The sequence below is a fragment of the Gallinula chloropus genome, assembly GCF_964237585.1.
Source record: "Gallinula chloropus genome assembly, chromosome: 2".
NCBI classification, from domain to species: Eukaryota; Metazoa; Chordata; class Aves; order Gruiformes; family Rallidae; genus Gallinula; species Gallinula chloropus.
In genome coordinates, this window is record NC_140086.1 from 30,630,019 (window position 1) to 30,640,457 (window position 10,439).

The window sequence follows — 10,439 nt, forward strand, 5'->3', positions numbered from 1 at the left end:
GTAAAGACATCCTTCAAATCATTATTTTTCGTTTTCCCCCTTGGAATATCATTTCATTAAAAAAAGATTGGATTTTTCACTTGAAAAAAGAATTATGATATTAAACATGACTATATTTTTTAAGTGACATAGGTGTTGTAGGAGCTTTTTGAATTATTAGAAAAAGTGATTGATCCTGAGGGAAAGACCTAACTCAGAGCCAGAAAAAAAAAGTTAAGTCTCATGTGAAGAGATGAGAGGCATCAACTACATGTCGTTAAAAAAAAATTGTAGTTAAAAAAATTATATTAATTGCTGATTTATTTCTGATATGCACTCTATTCAGCTTTTTCTAAAAATCATGCTTGACATCCATGATATTTAAATTAATTTTAAAAATAAAGTTTTAATATAATTGGAATGTAAGGGCAAAATCTGAGAAGGATGTATGTGCATGTAAAAGAAAGTTACATACTCTTTGCTAGAAAATCTATGATCTAGGATAGATAACATACCCTGCAATGAATGTGCACCTTTTAACACATGTGCTCCAAACTAATAATCTCCATTTGTGTAAAACCATATTTCTGGAATAAGTATTTTAGACTTGATATTCTTGGACATTCCGGTGCCTTTTTTGTTCCATTTATGATCGGGCTTCATATAGAAACCTATGCACATGAATTTGAATGAACAGTACACTACTTCTGATAGTTACATACTCCAGCAAAATAGAAAAAATAAAAAGAAATAAAGCCTTGAAAATGTTTTCAAACAGCTGTTTAAATACAAAAGAACATTTTCAAAATATTTTTGCAAAAACGTTGAGTGACTCCGAACACAGATTATGAAAAATCAGGACTACCTTCAGATGTAATCTCATCAAAATATTGCAACAGGAGACCAAGATTAATGTAATCTCCCAATGTAGCACAGATATGACAGTTGCTGACCTCCTAATTGTATTCAAGCAGTACTGCTCAAGGATTAAGAGTATATTTAATAAATGACCTCTGTAAGGATCGTCTGGCTCAGAGTTCCACAAACAGGTTTCCACATAGTCTGGCCCATCAGGTGACTCATGGGGGGTTGTAAAGCAACTCAGCCTTAGGTTGCCTTCAGCCCCCACCTAAGTAGCAGAGAGCCCATGGGGAGCTGTGTAGATAGCTCAGTCTTGAGTTGTCCTGTAGAACAAGACTAAACAGGGCAGTGCTGCATAATTCAATGAACTGAAACCTGGGTTGAGCCTTGGAATTCCTTCAACAAACAAATGCCCGGAGTACCAATCAAGCCACTATTCAGCTGTCTAGCAGTAAGATAAAGAAAAGCCAGAGGATCCCCATTTGGCCTTAATGGGCCCAGACAATGCAAAGATACGCAACAGATGGGGCATAAGATAAGGGCACCACTGCTAATGACAAACATGGAAGGATGTATTGTCTACTAGGACATAGCACTGCCCACTGTCACCTATTGTCAGACATAAAATCAAATGAAACCCCTTGGATTGAGTCTGAGAAAGGGGAGGTGTTCCTCCAGCTCTGGGAGGAGACCCTTACCCCTTGGCCAGGATGCTGGCGGAGGAAACGCACAGAGAACCCTTACCTGGAGAGGGGTAAGTGAATATTTGATATGCTTTAAGTTTCTAGTGTCGGGTGTTTGACTAACACACATGTGGTATTTAGTGCATTTGTGATAGTGTGTTCCATGAATCTGCTGTGGTTGTAGGATTGAACCTCGTCAACTGCCCGCGGGCGGTGGTAGGGAGTGACGTGCCTCCTGCAGGCGGTAACGCGGGTTCCGTGGCTGCTGTGCTGACAGCTGTGGGTTTTGTAGCTCTCTCGTGGGTGTGATAAGTGTAGCCGTACTTTTTCTCCATTATATCCATGAAACCTGCAGTAGTGACGTATTGAATCTGGGCACGTGGGTTTAAATTATGCTGTAGGAAAGAAAAAATGTCATTACTTTTATTAATAAAAAAGTTTAAAATAGAGGTAGTCTAATAAAGACAATGCATACACCGTGTTACATAAACTGGGAAGCATATTCAAGTTGAATAAACGTGAGAAGAACATGAAGTGTGAAATTTAAGCCAGAAATCTTTTCTGTAAATTTTTTAATCCATTGTTTTAATTACATTGATCAAACATAGTCCTCTTCAGTCATAGAACTAAAGAAAACAATTGCAACAGAAAAATTTTGAAAATAAAATGAATCTTAATCTGATAATATACTAGAGCCTAATGGCTATTAATACCACAGCTACACCATGGGCAGTGATTTATTCAAATAAGCACACATTAGCTAAAAATAAGTATATACATACCTAAATACTTTTCAGACATAGTTTTCAATTATCAATTATTTTTTCCCCTGAAATGAAATACTTGATGATTTATCTTTAGGTCAGTGTATATTTTTGAAATTTTGTAATTGACTTCGACTATTTAGATATTTTGCCAATGAATAACGTGTAGAAACTTATTTCAAAAAACAATGGGGAAAAAAAGACTTCAGATAATATAAAACATAAAAAATTATGCATAATTATATAGTTCATTATCATTTCAGTCTCAAAACATGCTTAAAGATATAATCTTATTGAGAAGCAGTCAATGCCTCTTCTTTGGCCATGTAATTTTTAACTGTCTCTTGTGCGTTACAATGTGTTTCTGTACTGGTAGATACCATGAAAATGTTTATTCCTCAACTTCTTAATTGATTTATTCTAAGAAAGAAACTTGTCTATTGAGTATTTTGTCATTCCCTGGAACCTGGATTTGCAATGAGAAAGCTTTTAACATGGGCCATAGATGGGTTCTCAGATACATATTACGTGCTTTGTATTAGTAGAGCTGCAGAGGTCTCAAACATAATTAGATGTTAAATTTAACACAATATTATTTTCTGTGCTTTTGGAAATAGTCAGATTCCTTGGGAAGAGCATCCCTCTGCTTTGTTTTTCATTCCAAAGCACATGGATAGGGTGATTTCTTTATGTATGCAACACCCTTAACAGGTGTGGAACCAGAAAAAAAAATGTTTGATAAGACAAAACTGAGGTGAGAGAAGAATCATGTCTGAAATTGTGTTGAAATCATTTAATAGTATGTCTTAATCATCACGGTTTTTGTTGCATATATTTAGAGGCTTCAGATGTTTTAGGCCCCAATGTTTCACATTGTAACAGCCACTTTAAAACTCTTGAAAGGTAACTGATAAGATACAGCAGATAGATAAGACATGGGCATTAAATGCGGAAAATGTGAGGAACAAAAGAAATATTGTCAGATTAATTTTCAGTACTTTAATGTTTGTACAGTGCTTTTGGATTTGGCACTAGGATTTTATAACTTCTTGTAATATGTTTTCCCTTCGGATTTCTCCTCTGAAGGACTTCTGTTGCAGTAATTTTGTCAATTGTCTTACAGCTATGTACAGAATATTAATATTTTATGAGAGATGGGCACAGTTTCATAATTAAGAACACACTTGGAGGTGGTCTGGCTCTAAGCAAGATCGCGCAAAGTCCACAGAGCATATCCCTCTTTTGTAATTTCCCACTCATTCCCTTGCACAAACATCTCTGTAGCTTTGTGTACTGACAGCTACTCAGAATCACAGCTTCTGTGGGTATGATTAGGGTGTAGATGGAACTGACTCCGTGCAGAAGTGTAATTTACATCTCCTGGTTTTGTCACAACTCTTTGTAGAATGAGACATTTTCAGATATGCACCTAAAAGGGAGAAAAGGAACTCTTGGACTGAGTTGGTACAGTTTGTCAAGAACTCCAGCAGGTCCTGTGGCACAGATACTTCTGCTCTGGTTCAGCCAATGCTTTGTTCCCTGTGATGATCCACCCAGATAAGTTTAGCAATCATCTGCCCAGAATAAGAAATGGTCTGCTGGATGAGAACATTGGTCATAGTATTAGTAACATCTCAGTATTATTCTGGACAAATTTTGTTTCCATTAACTCCTGTTGTTTGTTAACCCAGAAACTAACTGTCCTGAACAAGAAAAGCAAGCAATACCCTTATTTTCCTTGTACTAAGGCCTGTAAAACTTCTGACAGACATCAATTATGGAAAAACAAGCAAACAAAAAAAATTCCTTTATTTTCTTCAGAAAGCAGCATCAGAGTTATTTCAAATCTGTGTTGTTATTGTTTTGTAATATACTCATTATTGTTTGAATTAACATCAAGAACTGGCAAACTGAGAATAAACCTCACCATTTTCAATTTCTCTTGGAAAAAACTTTTTGCACAGTGTCAGCTGGAAGCTTTCCCCCCACTTCCCTTTTTTAGCTTTCTCAAGAGGCACTTGCCTTTTTAAAATAACACAATATAGAAGATCATTATAAAATGAAGCATTCAAGTTTTGATGATCTGTTTCCTCTTAATTGACAACTGTGAAAAGCTATAGTAGTGCAGCTGTCATATTCTTACTTGGCAGTACCTTCCAGAAAAAGAAATCATTCCACGATTTCCTCCATGCTAGCTAAGTAGTTTTCTGGAGACACAAATAGGGAAAAGGCTGCAGTCATAGCTTCTTTCAACTTTATGTAAATAACTTTTTTGATCAAGGGAAAAACTAGATGAAAAATAATTCATGAAGTTGAATTTCAGCTGATGTTTCTTCCATACTGCAGATGTAACAGGGTTTTTTGGAAGTTCTGTCTCTTGTCATGAGTGAAATTAATAGGTAATTTATTATTAATTTAATTAAATAATGGCTATCCATGTATTAGGAATCTAATTAACAGCTGAGTGACTCCTGAAAACTATACTATATTCATGTTGGTATGTACCAGCATTCAGTTTAATTGGCATATATAACTTTTCTGCATTTAATTAGAATTTAGAATATGTGTAATGTGCTTATTCGGGATAACTCCTTTTTTTTAAATGAATTAATTCCCACATCCTTATTTTGCAAATCAAATAGCAAATTATGATTCTGTTGGTGTTTGGTGAAGAATACTGAAGACCGACTATAACTTCTGAATGATTAGGAGGTCCACAAGAAATCAGTCACAGAGGAATTTGTCAGGTAGTGTCGGGATGAAGATTCACATTTAATGAAGAGATAGATTTAATGAAAAAAATTTATAGAAAAATCCTCTAAGTAAAGGGTTCCAAATGCAAAAGCATCCAGCTCATGCCAGGTATTCTGTCCTGTTTGCCCTCTCAAGCTCTGGTGTGGCTCTTTTCGTATTTCTAAACAGACTAGCTTTAAAAGCAAGCTTTCCAGATGTGAACTGAGTATAAAGAGATATTATTATGACTGTGGAACACTGTAGGAAGTCTGAGTAAGAGGAATTTAATCCCTATTCTACACCCTACTAATCTCATTGAAGGGTCAAGTTTACAGGCCACAGAAGACAGGTCTTTGAAACCATAAACTATTCAGTTGCTGATTATTTTAGCAGATAAAGTAGAAAAGGGGAAGAGAACAAAATCCTTGAGAAATGAGGCTTGAGAGTGGCAGAATGGAAAATAGAACAGGAAAAGGTCAGAGTAACTGCTATGAGTAAGGATTGCTGAATGTCGGAAAAAGTAAAAGGAAACTAAAAAAGTGGTACTAAAGGGAGTATTAGAATTTAACCCCAGCCAGCAGCTGAGCCCCACACAGCCACTCACTCACTTCTTCCTGGCAGGATTGGAGGGTAGGGAGAATTAGAAGGGTGAAAGTGTGAAAACTCCTGAGTTGAGATAAAGACAATATAGTAAGTAAAGCAAAAGGCGGACATGCAAGCAAAGCAAAATGAGGAATTCATTCCCCACTTCCCATCTTCAGGAAGGTGATCAGCCATCCCCTGGAAAGCTGGGCCCCATCACGCATAACAGTTATTTGAAAAGATAAATGCCATCACTCTGAATATCTCCCCCTTCTTCCTTCTTCCCTAGCTTTACATGCTGAGCATGACATCATATGGTAAGGAATATCCCTTTGGTCAGTTGGGGTAAATTGTCCTACCTGCGTGCTCTCTCAACTTCTTGTGCCCCCTCCCTCCCCCGCCCCAACCCCTTATGAGTGGCAAAGCAGAAAAGGCCTTCAGTCTGTAAGTGCAATAACTAAAATACTAGTGTGTTGTCAACACTGTTTTCATCACATACCCAAAACACAGCCCCATGCTAACTACTATAAAGAAAAATAACTGTATCCCAGCCAAAATCAGCACAGGGCACTAGGATTGCTTTATGAAGAGACCCTTTATAAGCAACTGGAAAAATAATAGACATATTTTCTGCATTATTTCTGCCATTACTGTCTGAACTTACTTAACTATTTCACTGGAAGCTCTATTGTGGTACAGAGTGTGAAATCCCAAACTCATGTGCTAGCTTATGGAGTTCTATTAAAAATAAATCCTGAATGATAGGCAAAAGTCTCAAAATAATAGGAAAGCTAAATTTCCTAATGTCATTATGTCATAAAATGGGTCAGAAAACAATTATCAGCCATCATCAAAGAATGGTTCTGAATTAGCTATTTGTTCATTCAGCAAAATGTGTCATGAAGCTTAATGTCAGGTGGAAAAAACTTAAGGAGAGTAATTTATTCCTTTCGTTTCTGGGAGGAAGCCTCTACATTACATATCATATATTTTTGAACAAAGACATTTAAACAGGATTAACGAAGTGGACCAATTTTTATTTTCAGGTACATAAAATGAATAGGCAATGCAGTAATAATGATATAAAACAGAAAAAAATCAAATAAATAGAATGTTATATAAATGTAATGGCCATGATTTGTCACATTTTCATGAGCTACAGAATTTTAAGCATGCCATCAATTTAAGTGGTATACTGAGACTAGACCCCACTGGCAACTTCTCAGTCCTTGAGGCATGCACAGCCCAATCTAAATAATGGATAAAAGTGGAAAAGATAATTAAGTACCTATAAGTTATGTGAAAGCTACCAGATGGTGAGGGTTACTCATGTCAGTGGACTGAGGAAAAGGAAATATATTCATTCATAATGGAGCCTGACTGAGAGGGCAAGCCATTCAGGGTAGCCATAGCAAGTGCCTTTCCCTGCTTCATGGGACCACCAAAGAAGAAACAAGACCAACTGGGGTATATTTGGTGGGCGGTAAGAGGTAGAGGACATGAACTGAAAAGTAAACTGAATTATTTTCCAGTTAACCAAACAAGGCACTCTTCTTCAAAAGAAAAAAATCTGTGGTCCCTGAGAGCAGATTACTTTTGCATCTCTGAGTTTACACTGAAAATCAGTTTTATCTTCTGTTATAGGCACCTTAAAGTAAGGTGGGGGGATCTTGAATTTCCTGTTCCGTTTGGAAACACTATAGCTGCTAATGTCTACAGCTAGAGGAGCAGAGCAGATCCCCTCTGTTCTTGGCTGCAGAGTATTCGTGATATGTTGTCTCTTCCCTTCTGTATAGGTGGCAAATTCAGTAATCATGTGGGTCAGACAAATGTGGATTTCTAGCAATGCTCTTTCTCACCGCAAAAACACTGTGGAGATTCCAAAAAAAAGAATGGAGGAAGGACCATGACTACTGATGAAAGCAGATTTTTGAACATTTCCTGATGTTCTCTTAGTTTAGTATCCAACAGTTTGATTCAAATTCACAGAAAATGGGGGAAAATCTTAGAATTTTACTGTAGTTTGGAGCAAGCCAGTATACTTTATATCAGATAACACATCTCTGGTTCCTGGATCATTGCAGAGCATTGGTTTTCTCTTTCCCTTATGAAAGTATCCACTGCAACGGACAAATTTATTACCAATCAATGTCATTTTCAGCTTATAGTATTCTAGTAATTCTACAGTTATAAAAAATGTTTTATTGGAGATCTGTGATTTGTGCCTGTGATGCATACATTTATTTGAACACTTTGAAAATAAAAACATTTATCTATAGTGTGAAAGTTCACTTGTTTAGTATAAAACATACAAGAATATAATGTATTATGAACTGTTGTACATGAAGAGACTCACCTAAGGAGCATGTGTTAAGGGGAAGAAATTAAATTTCTTAACATCAAATTATCTTAGATTTATCTCTTATTTGTGGTCCTTCTGAGACCACCATCTTAAATCCTACAGCAAATCCACCTTAAATCTTGCTAATCTGTTATTCTCCCAGTGTAACTGTCCATTTCATAATGCTGTCTTTTAGAGAAGAACCTTTATTGTATTCATTTTACAAACATTATTAAGCAGATTTTTACCTTTAAATTGAGTTCTTTTTGTCTACTGGTGTTGCGGTTTTTTTGGAAAGATTTTGGCTCATTTTGAAGAATCACTGCAGAACAACATACCAAAATGCTAATGAAACCAGCCTTTTAAATAATAACAAAAAATTTGTTGTATTAATAAGAAAACACATACGTTTGCACACTCAAATCTATCCACACCACTACTGTAATCCCACTTCCAAGATATTTCTGCTTAATAGCTTCTGCCAGTCACTCCTCCTGGGAGCTGACTCCATATGGCTTGGGTATCCAGTATTTCAACAAACCTCTAAATTTTAATCAAAAAAAAAAAAAAGGCTCACACAATAAAAGAGTAATGGTAAAAATATTGGAGGATAGACACTTCTTATGAATGCCAAAGATTCAGTTTCAGGTAAATACTGTCATTTCCAGGTTTAATTGTCTCTTACTTCTCTCTCTCATGGAAGTTTTTGCTTAACCAGAAAGCTTTCCTGAAAGTGTGTTCATCGAAACATGACCATATGTTTATTTAAAGGATAAATAATTTGTGACAGAAAAATAGTTTATGTGAATAAAAAGAAATGCAAAGAAAGTGCAAATTTACTGTTCCAACCAAACAGCACTTGGTACATGTTCACTGGCAGAATGTTAATGTCCTGTTGTGCATGCTTAATGACCTTTTTTGGATGGATGTCTTAAGAATGCCATTCAGTGGGGAAAGTTGTCTGTTTCAGTGTTAACAAAACTGCAAAAGCATCTCTTTAGCACTTTAAAACTTTCAGTGTAGCACATCCACAGTTAGGAAACACATCAGTGAGACTTTCCTGGGCAGCCTGGAGTGAACGCTACTTCCATGTCTACAAGAAAAATTGGAACAGTGTTGAATCAGTGGGACACAGGCAGAAGTATAGAACAAAGTAGAGAAAACTGAAACTGAATGGTTGTGAAAGTGAACACCCTACATTCTCTACTGCTATTGAGCCAAAGACTTGGGGGGCGACGGCAGTAAAATTACTTGTATTGTTAAAATACTACACAGAGAGCCATAGTAGTACAAATTCAATCAACACGACCATTATGTAAGCAAGCACTTCAGCATGTGCTTAACTTTGAGCGATGATATTATACTTTGAATGCTATAAAAGTACCTCTATATGAATAAATATATGGTTTGGGGACTTTCTTAGACTGCATAGTGTGCAAGATCCAATAGCCATGTCAAAATTTCACATAAACATACCCACTTGAAGTAGATACGTTTATGTCCTCTCTGTCATTTTCCCCTGTTTAGCCCTTTGTTCCTTGCCTCTGAAGATTGTACTGTTTGATCATTGTAAAAAAGAGAAAGTTGTGTAGAATGAAGGCTGGTCTTGTGACTTGATTGCAATGTTACATGTCTTCAAGTCAAGAAAAGAAGATAAATTCCTTAACAGTATGTTAGAATATCACTTTCTAATTAATAATATAACAGTGTAGCCTTTTTTCTCTGCTGTGAGAAACATAATAGCTATGCTGTCAATTGTACTAACAAAGGATTTGTTGAGGAGATGAAGGTTGGGTGCAGCCTTGGCCGCAGTGACTATGACATGCTAAAATTCAGGATCTTGTGTGGAAACAGAAAGGCAATAATTAGGATTATAACCCTAGGCTTCAGGACAACTAACTTGGGCCTTTTCAAAGACCTGATTGGAAGAATCCCATGGGCGTGGTGGTTTGACACAAGATGGAGGCCAGATGCCCACCAAAGTTTTTCTATTACTCCCCTTTTCATCTGGACGGGGGATAAGATATATATTGAGAGGCTTAGCAGTTGAGATGAGGACAGGGAGAGATCATTCCACAATCAGTGTCAGGGGCAAAACAGACTCAACACAGAATAAAGGAAAGAAAACTCTAATTGTGGCAGAGAAGACTGGAGGAAGGCAGTTATGTCATCCTTCTTTTAAGTCTGAGCACAGAAACAGAGAAAAAGGTAAATTGGAAGTACGTGCAGAGGAATAACAAACTTTAAGTATAAATGACCATCCACTGAAACAGAAAAAAAGGCAGATAAAACCAGAAAAATATCCCAAACCTACAAATAGTTCAAGAGTCCATGAAAACAATAATGATTTATAATTCAACACGTGGTAGGAGGAGGGTTTTCAAGTTACTTGCACAAAGTTTAGAGAGATGATTGAAAGTCAGAGACAAAAGTAGAAGACGGCAGACTGTAGTTAAACAGGATTGTGCACGTTGTTCTCTTGCTCCATTGTCCTCT